Raw genomic sequence first — 14,153 nt, 5'->3', positions numbered from 1 at the left:
TGGCGGGGCGCAGCGCCCCTCCAAGACAATGGTAGGGGAAACACTGGATAGTGTTTAATCAAAGATAGGTTTCCCCCCCCTCAAAGGTGATTGGTTCACTGCATCGCAGGTATTATTGTGATTGGCTCTTGGGCAATTAGACGCGCTGTCATCCTCTCATACTGACACCTGACACCACACATACACATGTAGGGAGAGCCGGGACGAAAGTAACACGGGACGAAAGTAATGGAGCAATTTTATCCGAGCCCAAACTACTTTGATCGGCCAAATTACGTCAGAATGATCAGCATTTAATACTTAACAGAACTACTAAATATCAGGTTTAACTGTCAGGAGTAGCTAGTGTTGTCACGGTACCAACATTTTGGTTTCTATACCAAGTCAAGAATTGCGATTCCGATTCTTTTTCGATACTTTTCTTAAAAAAAGGGAAACAGTCTTAAATGTAATTATTGTGCTTTATTTCACACCAGAACCATAACCATAACACAAACTTTTAAACAATGAGAACAATAAATGAAATAAATGACAATAATTCGTATTAAATAAAATATATTTCTTACAGACAGGCCTCGTGGTGTCCGTAGGAGGCTTGCCCTCACTGTCAGAGATATAGCTAAAATACTTCCACATTTCGCTTCTGGCGTCTTTTTTGTCAACAAGCCGAGGTGCAGCGGCAGTTGCACTCCCACTTGCAGCCATGCTTCTCGTTTTCTCACATGATCTGGCCGCTAGCGCGTGCACGAGAGAGGGGAGGGACTTAGAGCGTGCTTGAGAGGGAGGGACTGCAGGTAGGGCTGCAGTGCAGGGAGTGGAAGCAGAGCGCTGAACACACACGGCTCTTAAAACGGCGCTTTCTCACCGGAGTACTTTTCCCCGTCATTCTTAAAGTACAGATACTAATGAAACGGCGGAATCGTAGCGTTTTTAACGGCAGAGTATCGCGGTACCTTTCAAGTATCGGTACACCGTGCAACACTAGTCAGGAGTCAGTGTCTCTCCCCCAAACTCACACATATACAATTCGATATGAACTGAAGAGCCACATGAAACTAGGCAAAGAGCCGCATGCGGCTCGAAAGCCGCGGGTTGGCCACCCCTGGGCTAGCGGGTCCTAATTCACAGTTGTTCTGGCCCCATACAATCGTGGTTCTAGGGCCAGGAACAACCAGGCTGAGTATGCTAAACTAGAGAGAGAATTGCTGGCAAGGGGGCTACAACTAAAGCCAAACTACTCTTTGCTAAGCCCCGCCCCCCCCCCCCCCAAGCAACATCAGGGCCAAAAGTCTGAAAGCAAAAAAAAAAGATCTGAAAGCGAAAAAAACGATCTGAAAGTGAAAAACGATCTGAAGGTGAAAAGCTATGTGAAACCTGAAAAAACAAGATTTGAAACTGAAAAAATAATTGTTTTGAATCTGAAAACGAAAAATCTGCAACTGAAAAAAATAAGGATTCAAATATCAAAATATGTATAAAAGTAAAATCTGAAAATAAATATTTTATTCAAAAAAATTGCTGAACTGAATCAAAATAATATTCAACCTGAACAATTATTTCAAATACTTATTTTTATTTTGAATACATCATTGTATTTTTCAAAAGTTCAGGATAAAAACTTGAACTTTCAAATAAATTGTATTTTTTCGAATGATCAAAATGTATGACCCTGAAATATGAGGAGCTGTGAGCTCTGAGTGCTAACAGCTAACGGCTGTGTTGTGGGGCTCTCATCGAAGATGAGTCACGGCTCCGCCTACACTGCGTTACTATAGATACTACCCCAGTTCCTAAACTGTAATGGAAAATGCGCCATAAAGTGAGCCAGTCCTAACGAGGCCTAGCCATACCGAGCGAGGCCGTGTAGTGGAAATGCGCCATTAATGTCTCCTGTGTTGTGGTTTGATAGTTGGATGGGGAATATGTTAAAATGACTAAGCATGCCTGGGCTTGGGCAGAGAGGATATGAACTTGTGAGATAGTGCGGATGCTTGTATGGGAAAACACAGAGCGGGAACTGGTGGTATGTGAAACACCATCAATCTTATTTATGAACTCAGAGCTCTTATCTTGGCATACTGACTGACAATATTGTGAGGACACGCCAACATTCCTCTGTGGATGTGAAATGTAGCTTCCATGTTTCGACTGCAGCCCTCTCTCTTTCCCAGAATTAACATGATGAAGGAGGATAGAACGTAAATGGGAGTCAGGGGTCAAATTCCTGTTGTGCTCAAACACTCAAAAGAAATGTCATTTTCTACACTTCTCGCAACAGTTTTTCCTCCATTCTATGGCTTCAGTCACATGGGATTTTAATTGTGGCTGTGATCACCATGAAAGGGATGGGTTTGTTGCTGTGTAAACCGTGGAATTATATATTTTCACGCTGGGTGTTTGTGTGAACTGACGGGTTTATTGCCCCATCCTAATGTTTACAGTTTTACAGCACATTCCTGCTAAGCATCAGCCTTTGAAGTTCCAGCACATTCAGAAAATATGCTGATGGGGAATGATGATACCAAAGTAAGAGAGTTAAGAGGGATATTTTGAAATGCAGATTGTCCTTGACTCATAGTTCTATTGTAGTACTAGTCAGTTGACTAAACAATATGTCTACATATCACAAGCAAATAACCAAACCCAAGGATACAAATGAATTTTGATTAGTGCTGCTACTAATGATATTTGTTATTGTTGATTAAACTGCTCATTTGTTTTTTATATAGGGCTATAGGGGATCTGATATTCACTTCAATATAAAATAAACCTGAGAAAAACAGTATATCTCAATTTAAGTGGCTGAAGACACAATATATGCAGTACTCAAGTTGTAAAAAAAAATCAGGGGGGGATGGTGGATTTTATCATATGGGGACATCATTTGTGCTGATAACCCGCCGAGGGTGGGAGACCAACCAGCATAAAGATAATTATTATACTCCTAAAACAACATGCATGTTATGGATGTTCAGATACTCCTTTCATTGCTCTTGACCAAGGCACTTCAGAATTAGAGTCGGACCCCGGGCTGCCATGGCACCACTAACATTTAGGGTCAAATGCAGAGGACAATTAGTGCAAAAATCTTTTTTTCACTTTAATTTAAAGGTGGGGAGGGGATACAAAAATGTGGTTATAATGGAAGTCTATGGTACAAATCTTGTAGGTTAACAGTCCCTCATTTATTATTCAGATTGATCAACTGATTATACTAATAATAAAGTCAAAATAGTTTTTAGAATATTGAATTATAGTGTATTTTTTCAAAAAAGCAGTTACTGGTATACGATCAAAACTGGTATCTAACGGGTTACATTTGTATCGTAATTAATTAAAGGTGGGGTAGGTAATTTTGGAGAAACCAGCTCGAGTGCGCTAGAATTTGAAATTACACAGCCGGAAAAAATCTGCCACTTCCTTACAGAGCCCCTCCTCCAACACACACGAACGGCACATGACCAATGAGGGCACGAGATAAATGTGTGCACAGATGGAAGGCTGACAGGCAGGTAGGCCATCCAGTTATTTTAGCCGGGCCGGCTCAGATGATTGGTCGTGCTTTTTACAGTACTACGGCTTCCACAGATGACATTTTTTTATGGATTTTTTGTCAAAGCACTTAAGATATTCATTGCTATCGGGATGTTAAGAACATTCCATGGAATATAACACAAAGTGTATCTCGAGCCGGTTTCTAAAACTTACCAACCCCACCTTTAAATCATTATGTAAATTAAACACTTCATAAAAAATGTGAGGAAAAAAATTAGAAAAATATTGATCTGTCATCATTTTATTGCAGTTCAAATACAAATATTTTATGTTAACATTCCCAATGTTACTTTTTTTAACAGGGCATTAAGTGCAAATTGAAATTGTTTACAAAATATGAAAATATATTAAAAGATTATACAGATAATACAAAATAGGACCAATGTTGTCAATGGCTGCCTACTCCACTCTCCCCCATCTCATAGAAGTTTCCAAAGATTTTCATAATCATGCTTTTTGGTCTTTGAAGCCAAGTCTTGACATATACATCTGGTCTGAAGTTCTGAACTTGTTCAGTGGAGGGCCAACACACTTGATGAAAAGCAAGGCTGACATGCTTTTTACCTCTAGGGAGCTTCTAGTTGTGGTTAAAATGTTCATCTGACTTAACCCACGTTCACACTCAGCTGTGGAGATGACCAGAGTGTTCACTGCTTGAAGGAGGGGTTTCAGCTCTTCTGGTGCTGGTGGTATCATTTCATCAACAGTTTTGAGTCTTACCAGCTAGCTAACACGAGAGAAAAACGTAGCTAAACTCCAAACTAAGTTGTTATTGCTGCTTATGTCCATATATTCTACCTTTGGTGACTAAAGTAATGAGTAATGACTAAGATTACTGACTCTTGACTTAGCTGAAATGTTATTTTTAGTATTTTTAAATATGAAGTCCCTCAGATCGCGTTGTCCTCCTGGTCGCTTGGCCATTGTGATGACCGTTACCTGCGCTTCTGGCATCGATCAAACAGGCGCATCACGGCGCTCTGGCGCCCTCTAGGGCACTCGCATAGTATAGCGTCAGTGACTTGGTAAAAATGTCATTGCGTGTGTGCGTGCTCCCTCGCCCACAGTATTTTACTCAAAATGCGCAAAAATAATGTTGAAATAGCAGTAATGCCAGTGCCACGTTCATTGATAAAATTACATAAGGGATGGAAAGGGGGAATGGCAGTTTTAGAAGGGGGATGATTTTGACCGTTTTTATTTCAGGGGGGATGCCATCCCCCCTCATCCCCCCTCAACTCGAGTACTGAATATATAAAAAAAAAAAAAAAAGTTAAAAAAGCCTTTTATTGTCACTATACACAAAGTATAACGAGATGCAGAGTGCAACTCTGTCCCGGTATGTCATATATGTCATTTTTGCATAGGAAACTGACTAAATATGAATCGATCATCACGATTGTTGCTGCTCTAACATTGTTGCAGTGTGATGAGGTATTGATCGACTGGCCACCTAAGGGTGGATATGTTGCTATGATTAATGGACACATGGAACAACTTGTCAGATCTGCAGGAAGCAGACATCCTCCAACACCCTGAGGGAAAGTAAGTCAATCCACAAAGCCCTATCATTTCTTTCACATGTCATAAAGCCCTCTTATGTTTTTCGGACATTGGTGATGTCATCCCCAGAGGGACTCAGGAGAGTAACTTCACCACCTGCTACAAGCCTGATATAAAGGCTGCAGTTTGATTGGCATTCCTGTTTGTTTAGGGGCCGTGTGTTGTAACCCAGAAACCTGACTCTGAGTATATATTTTAACCACACGTCAGTGAAAAGTCAATATTATAAGATGTAACATCAGGCCAAGATATATACTGATTGAAAAGTAAGCAGGAGTGCTTAAGGTTACAGCCGCTCAACAAAAACATGCTTTTTAAAAGTTAAAAATAATTTCAGTGGAGTTTAAAACTGGGGCTCTTCACACTCCTATGTATACATTTTAGGATTCTAAACACATTTGTATGTTGAAATTAAAGGTGGGGTAAATAAGTTTGAGAAATAGGCTCGAGATACACTTTTTGTTATATTCCATGGAATGCTCTTAACATCCCGATAGCAATGAAGATCCATAAAAAAAAAATGTCATCTGTCGAAGCCGTAGTACTGTAAAAAGCCGTAAAAAGCACAACCAATCATTTTAGCCGGCCCGGCTAAAATAACTGGATGGCCTACCTGCCTGTCAGCCTTCCATCTGTGCACAAACTTATCTCGTGCCCTCATTGGCCATGTGTGTGTTGGAGGAGGGGCTCTGTAAGGAAGTGGCAGATTTTCTCCGGCTGTGTGTTTTCTAGTGATGGGAATTCCGGCTCTTCTTGGTGAGCCGGATCATTTGGCTCGGCTCACCAAGAAAAGCCGGCTCAAAGAGCCGGCTTTTGCTTTTTGGCATTCGCGACCGACACATCACTAGTATTTTCAAATTCTAGCGCACTCGAGCTGGTTTCTCCAAAATTACCTACCCCATCTTTAACCTTCAGCAAAACATTTAGGTACGATACATTACAGGAAAATGAGGACATGAATACAATGATAAAAATGGTCAAGTATGGTCAAGTTTTGGTTCTACAGACATTAAAAAGTTAAAAGATGGAATGTATTGACTCTTGAGGATTATTAATATTTACAGTTCCTCTGAGACACAAAACATGAGGCATGCACTGTAGATACAGTATGCTCCACCTCATGGAAAACAGATGTTTCTTGACTTGGGGGGGATTGAATCTGTTAACTGCTTTACAGTACAGAGCTACACAGTTCACCTTTTGGGAATGTATGACTAGGGAACTCAGGGGGTGTATTTAAACAGAGTAGGACATTGTGAGTTAAAACTGCGTATGTAGTTATTTGAAATCCAGGTGACTTTAAAAAGCCAATGCAGTATCACCATAGTACCATAGTAACTGCTGACTGGCCATGCTGACCCGTCCACACTACAGCGTCGACAACTCCAATCTGCCCATTCACTTTGAATGGGGTGACGTCACGTTGCCTCGCTTTTTTGCCGAACTGAATTGTGGGTAGCATAGCGGTCTGTCTCCGTCAGCCAGCGCCAGCCAATCAAATCCCGTTTCGGAAAATCTGACAGCTCAAGCCGTAGCCAATCAAACCGTGTCTAAGCTGGGAGAGATATCCCGCCGTTCATTTCTATATTTCAAAAAAAGTTGGAGGAGAAACTAATTATCGCTGTAGCAAATCACCCGGTTTTGTATGACCAGACCCTCTTCACCTATACCGGGATACAAACCGGAGGAACCAGGCATGAAGGGAGGTGGCAGAGACAGTGGGTGAAACTGGTAGGTTTTCGCCTGTTTGGGGAGTTATATATATATATATATTGCTCCCATAAAATCCCCGGGGTTTTTTGCTTTGTATGTCGGGGGCGGGAGATTCATGTGATTGGTTGTTGGTCGTGTTGCTTGAATAAAATCCCCAAGCTACAGACACGCCCATCTCCAAGCTTTTTTTGAAGCTGTAGTGTGGACGCTCCGTTAATGCGTGTGTGCTAGCTGTAAACACGGTCGGATGGGGGACCAAAACGTCCCTGTTTTCCGGGCAGAGTCCCTGTTTTCCGGGCAGAGTCCCTGTTTCCGGTGGCTGATACCCGGTTGAAACTCCCGAAAATGTTCTCGTTTTTGAACGTGCGTTAAAAAAAATAGAGCAAGGTGAAATCAAATGTTACATGTCAGTAAAAACAGAGTAACAGTGTTGTGCCTGTTTGTAGCGTTAGCTATTTCTTCTTCTTCTACTACTTCTTCTTCTTCTTTTTTCTTTAATGGCGAATCGCTTCCACTTGGAGCATATATCGCCACCTACTGTTGATTTATTAAATGTTTATATTAAATGCTTGTCCTCAGACCAGTGTTTTTGAGGAACTTGAAGATCAGCTTATTGACTTCATTTCTTGATTTACTTTCGTGTATTGACTTGAAATCCATGTCCTTGAAGTTAAGTTGTTCCAGTGCAGTTTTCAGAATGAGTCTTTGTCTGTTATAATACGGGCAGCTAAAAAATACATGATGTCATTTTTCTCCCCAATTTTCGGCGCCCCCGATGGGTTCATGCGCCCTTAGCATTTGCCTATACTGCCTATACCAAGGGCCGGCCCTGGTGAAAACAATATGACATCAACAAAAAATAAGACAGACAACTACAGATAGCACCACACATGATGGTTACTTGTTATTATTTAGGGCTGCCGGTATGGATCAGGTTTTTGCCAAAGCGAGCCCTTTTACTATAGTAATAATATGTTATGTATTATATCAACCGTATTGGTACAATGAGCGACATCTAGTGACGGATTTTAGAACATTAATTTGATATTTCTCATGGCAGTTAGACTCCAGAGACAAACCAAGGCAAGGCAATTTTATTTCTATAGCACTTTTCAGCACGTGGCGATTCAAAGTGCTTTACAGATTAAAAGCAAAAGACATTTAAGAACAAATACAGCATGAATACATTATTAAAAAGGCATTTAAAAACAGGCATAATAAGCAAAGGTAATGAAATAAATTAAATAAATAAACACAGCAGGTACAGAATACATGACTAAAAAGGCATACTGTAGTGAGTATGGGCAGCTCAATTGAAAGCAGCGGCAAATAGGTGCGGTTTTAGTCGGGATTTTAAAATAGGAATTGTTTCAGCGGACGTGCACGATTTCGGCAGTTTGTTCCAAATTGTTGGGGCATAATAACTCAAAGCTGCTTTTCCATGTTTAGTGGTTATTCTCGGAACAGAGAGCAGACCCGACCATGGGGACTTTATTTTTATTTTGAATCTGTGTCTGTCCATTTGGTGCAGTATTTGATCCAATATTACATTTGTTTTATATATTAGTCACTTTCTTATGAAATGCCAGGTTTTAGGCCTCGATTTGAACATTCAATCCTGGAAATAAAAAATCAACCAGATTAATGTTTCTTTAATCCTGACCTGACTAGAGGTAAGTAAATCTGTATATGAAGAGGAGTTAAGGGATAGAGGAGAAAAGGTTATGGTATAATTACAGAGCCTGTCAATTTATGAATTGAGGAAATCAAAGTTAGTCTGTTAACCAAAGTGCAACCATCTGATAATGGACTATCTATTATTAAAGATCAGAGGAAAAGAACGGAATGAGAGGGGCAAATTCGGAATAAAAATAAAGAAGCAAAGAGATTGTAGAGCAGTGAGAAGGAAAAAAGCTTGGTGTGTCAATTCATTACATTGCCAGTATTTTTTCGTTGTTGTGAAAAATAAACGCCCACTCGGATTTTTTATCAGCCCCCTCAGTCATTTCATCCTGGAGCCGGGCCTGACAGACACACACACACACACACACACACACACACACACACACACACACACACACACACACACACACACACACACACACACACACACACACACACACACACACACACACACACACACACACACACACACACACACACACACACACACACACACACACACACACACACACACACACACACACACACACACACACACACACACACACACACACACACACACACACACACACACACACACACACACACACACACACACACACACACACACACACACACACACACACACCAACACGTTCTCACTCCCATCCCGTCACATATTGACGGACGGTCAGGGCCCCTCCCCGTCGCTATATTACGTACAGGGTACCCCTTGCCCGTCAGGCTTCTACGGGCAGGGCGTCCCATAGACCTTCATTGCGGACAGCAGACCCCTTGACCGTCAGGCTTCTACGGGCAGGGCGTCCCATAGACCTTCATAGACCACGTGATCAACAACGATGGCCGACCTTCGTGTTATTCTCGGTGGGAAATGCCTATTTTAAGGTTCATTTGGCCATTAAAATGTGTTTTGATGTCATTTTATGCGAGTAATGAGTTTTTATTTCTGATTATTTGTGCAGTACATGTACATGATGTTTAGTTTGCTAGTTATGACGAAGATTACTTCATGAATGTGTACACATTCATGGTTGCTAAGGTGGTTGCTATGGACGCTGCAACAGCTCCCAGACCACGTGATCAACAACAATGGCCGACCTTCGTGTTATTCTCGGTGGAAAATGCCTATTTTAAGGTTCATTTGGCCATTAAAATATGTTTTGATGTCATTTTATGCGAGTAATGAGTTTTTATTTCCGATTATTTGTGCAGTACATGTACATGATGTTTAGTTTGCTAGTTATGATGAAGATTACTTCACGAATGCTAACGTTTTTTTGGTGGAACTGTGCAAAGTCACCCTCTGTACTTGGACTTATTGGGAGAATCTAAAGGCAAGAACATCCCAAATATTCATTTAGGTCTTTATTGTAGACCTTTAGTGTTGCCGTCTGTGAGGAAAATACATGGGGCTCAGAGCCTCGTATTTTTAAAATCTTTTTTTCCTTCTAATTTGTTATTCTTTTCAAAATAACACACTGTTATTTACTCACCAATAACACACAATTATCCTTGCTTTTATTTATTGGTTTAATTCCATAATCTCGGTCTTTTTTGGTGTTCGTCAGGAACTGAATTTCAAAATAAAAATAACCGGAAACAGACGTAGACCTATAAGGGACATTTCGAGCATCATTGCGATTGTCAACATTTTTGAGTTTAGGATGGCCGAAGACACTACACTACCCATAATCCCCAGCTATCGTTTAGGACTACAGTCCCCGTGATTACTCTTCAAGGTCTGGGATTGGATGTTGGAGTGGCAGTGCGCCAAGGTTACGCAGCGTCAAACAGCTGTTTGAAATGGAACGAAACCACGCCAGACTATCCAAAACTGGAATCGAACGCCCCCCAGAACTACACACTACACTATTGTGTTTCGCAAAATGTTCTATGGGACGTCTCTACTGAACGTTTTCGTTTTTCCCACAATTAGAAGTTGCCAGTATTAAACACATTGGTGTTATCAAATGTAAAACATATAATTAATAAATGGGTGAAAATCGCTGTCCATAATGCGCAGCATTAATATATAGCATTAATATATACCCACATGACAGCTCATTGATACTTTGTAATTCTACTCCACTACAATTCAGAGGTTAACCTGGTATTTTTACTCCACTACACTTATTTGAGTTACTTTGCAGATTCTGATTAATTATGTGAAATATAAACAACCCTTAAATCAGACTTTAGTTACACCTGAGTACAATTCAGGGAAGGTGATTGTCAAGTGCCAACAATCAGAAGAGATATTTGATAGTTGGTGCTTGAGAAGACTAAACATGTATCTGCAATTGACATGAATGAAAACGAGTAATAAAGTATATTAATTACTCGTTATTCTCTACTAATAGTTAATTAAAGACTATATATTATGGCTATTTTGCACATCCCTTTCAAGATTTCAAGATTTTAAAGGTGTATTGACATATCATGTACACAACTAGGTGTAGTTATGCAATGAATGAAAAACTTGGGTCACAGGTCTCTCAACAGTGCATTACAAGACATCTATCAATATGTGTGTACCTCCACCATTAAATTGTCATATTCTGCACATTTCTTATTCTATCTACATACATAAGAGTATAATCCATATGTATAATATCAGTTAAAATAAGTGCTTCAACATAGTTAACATTGCAGGAAAGCAATATATTAGACGTTAAGTACTTTGTCAGGCTTACTATTTATCTGTAGATAGATACCCCGAAAGTTTTTTTCTTATTTAAAAGAAGACCTTAATCTGTTATTTAATGTATAAATAAAGGTTAATTCGTTTTTCTGTTTTGCACCTCCTCCTATTCATATCGTTGTATATCCTGTACTAAACTGTTTTATTGTAGAGATCACTTACAGTATCTTCTTGATTTTTTATATTCTATATTTCTATCACAGACCTTCTACTTTCCCCCTATGAAAGTATGTACTCTTAATATTTTTTTAATAAAATATAACACATAAAAACAATAATTCAATAACGTGCTTTAACCACTAGGCCAGGGGTCTGCAACCTTTTTGACCAAAAGAGCCATTTCGCTCCTTTTTCCCAAAAAATGTTTTGTCTAGAGCCGCAAAACATATTTCATAGTTTTTTTATTGTTATATCAGACAAAAACTACAGTTTTTTTGCATTTATTAGGCTATTTATTACATGATATAAAACTGTTAACCTCTAATAAGAAACAAAGAACTTTTATAAGGAGAATTAAAAATAATACACAGGCCTACTTTAAAATAAATTAAACACAGCACTTGGGGAGTCCTCTGCACATTTGAAGGGGAAACAAATATGATTAAATGGGCCCACTTTGAAATAAATAAAACATATATCTGCACCCTAAAAAGAGTTAAAGGTAAGAATGGAGAAACCAGCTAGAATTTGAAAGTACACAACCGGAAAAAATATGCCTCTTCCTTCAGACCTTCTGGTCCCTCCTCCAACACACACGAACGCACACATGACCAATGAGGGCACGATATAAGTGTGTGCCCAGATGGAAGGCTGACAGGCAGGTAGGCCATCCAGTTATTTTAGCCGGGCCGGCTCAGATGATTGGTCGTGCTTTTTACAGCGCTCCGGCTTCCAGAGATTAATTTTTGTATGTATTTATTGTCAAAGCATTTAATATATTCATTGCTATCGGGACGTTAAGAGCATTCCATGGAATATAACAAAAAGTGTTTTCTGAAATAAATTACATACCCCATTGAATTATGACTGACGATCGTCAGCTGTCTTCCTCTCCCTCGTAAAGGCTGCACCACCGTTGACAACTTCTCTCTACATATCAAACATACCGGTAAACCAGCATGGTTTGCTGTGAAAGCATACAACTCTGTCCACGCAGAATTAAATCCTGTGTTCCTCCGGTACTTTTCTTTGATTTATCCATAGTTCGCTCATCGAGCCGGGGGTCAGGTTATTCGCCTCCAAGAAAAGGCGCTCGCGCGGGACCGGAGCAGGATGTGACGCATATTTTAGTTGACCTAATTAAAACCGTTTTGTTTTTTATTTATGTGTCACAGTATCACCTCAAAATACAACATACGAAACATTTTCAACCATGCAACAAAATATAAATAGTCCTACAAATACTTTTATTTTATTTCCTTCTTATTTTTGTCTAAGCTCATGGGAGCCAGAGCAGAGGGCTTAAAGGGCCGCATGCGGCCCGTGGGCCGCGGGTTGCCGACCCCTGCACTAGGCGGTGCACACAAGGTACACACAGCCATAATAACTTTGTATTATTAGTGTAGTACAACATCTGAAGATGTGTAGTTTTATTCATGCTTTCACATAATTTTACAGCATATTGCTATACTATTTCAGACTCAGTATTTACATTCTTACATTCAAAATTCAATCCAAATCAGTAATATCTTTAAAAACTACAAGTCGTTTTATATCAGCTGTGCACCGTTATGGAGTAAATATAACCTATCTATGAATTATATCAAATGTAAAAGTCATCCGAATTAGTGTTGATACTGCAAGGAGACGTATTGTGTGAAGAGAAATTGAAGATGTTTTTTAATTGTTGATAAATGTATGATCCACGTCAAGTATTCAGTTTCGGCGGCATTTCTTCAGTTTTTCCAAAGGTCTTCTCATCAGGGCTCTATAAATAAATAACTATGGCAGATCTGTAATATTTAATGCAGCCGAACCGTGTATTACAATGCCCTTATGTGATGACTTTCAAAGAGAAAAGCAAGAGCTCTCGGAATTAAGTATTATTTTTATTCTTTTAAAATGTTTTCCGGATTTCATATAATATAAACACCAAATCCCAGCATGCATTGCAGCTAAAACATCCAATCAGCGTAGCTGAGGATCTTGGGTAAGCCTGACGGTCAAGGGGTCCGCTGTCCGTGGTCTATGGGACGCCCTGTCCGTAGAAGCCTGACGGGCAAGGGGTACCCTGTACGTAATATAGCGACGGGGAGGGGCCCTGACCGTCCGTCAGCCGCGTTCACACTGCGGTACTTTTCCCACAAAGGTTCATGCGAACTTAGTTCATGATCGCGTTCACACCAAAAGAGCCGGTACTAAAAGTAGTTCATGCGAACCTTTTTACCCCCTCGCAAGTCCCTGCTAGAGAGCAGGGACTTTCGAACGGCTCTTTTTTGGAGATGGGTCTGTCTGCAGACCGCAGCAAGGAGGCGTTTCCTATAGGGGCGTTTCCTATAGGGGCGTTTCCTAACTTTTTTTATCCAATAGCAACTTAAGGGATTCCAGCTGCTTTTATAAATCCTCGCAGAAGAAGTCATTGTTCTAGTGATGGGAATTCCGGCTCTTCTTGCTGAGCCGGATCATTTGGCTCACCAAGAAGAGCCGGCTCTTTCGGCTCCCAAAGGGCTCTTCAGTTTACCACATATTATACCTTTTAATTAAATCAAATGTAGCGCTGTTTTGACTAATGATTTATATGTGTACACATATATCACTTAAATTATTCAAGACATATTGTACTAAAGTATTCAAAAGTAAAAATTACATGTTTAATGTAAATTATTTGCTGTGGCCAATTGTTTTCATTGCATTTACAGACCCGTGTAACTCTCTGATACCACCCAATTAATGCATTGACTTGCTTGTAGAACCACGCTACACAAAACAGATGGCAACA

The sequence above is a fragment of the Pseudochaenichthys georgianus genome, chromosome 17, assembly GCF_902827115.2.
Source record: "Pseudochaenichthys georgianus chromosome 17, fPseGeo1.2, whole genome shotgun sequence".
Taxonomy (NCBI): domain Eukaryota; kingdom Metazoa; phylum Chordata; class Actinopteri; order Perciformes; family Channichthyidae; genus Pseudochaenichthys; species Pseudochaenichthys georgianus.
This window is presented reverse-complemented; position numbering follows the sequence as displayed.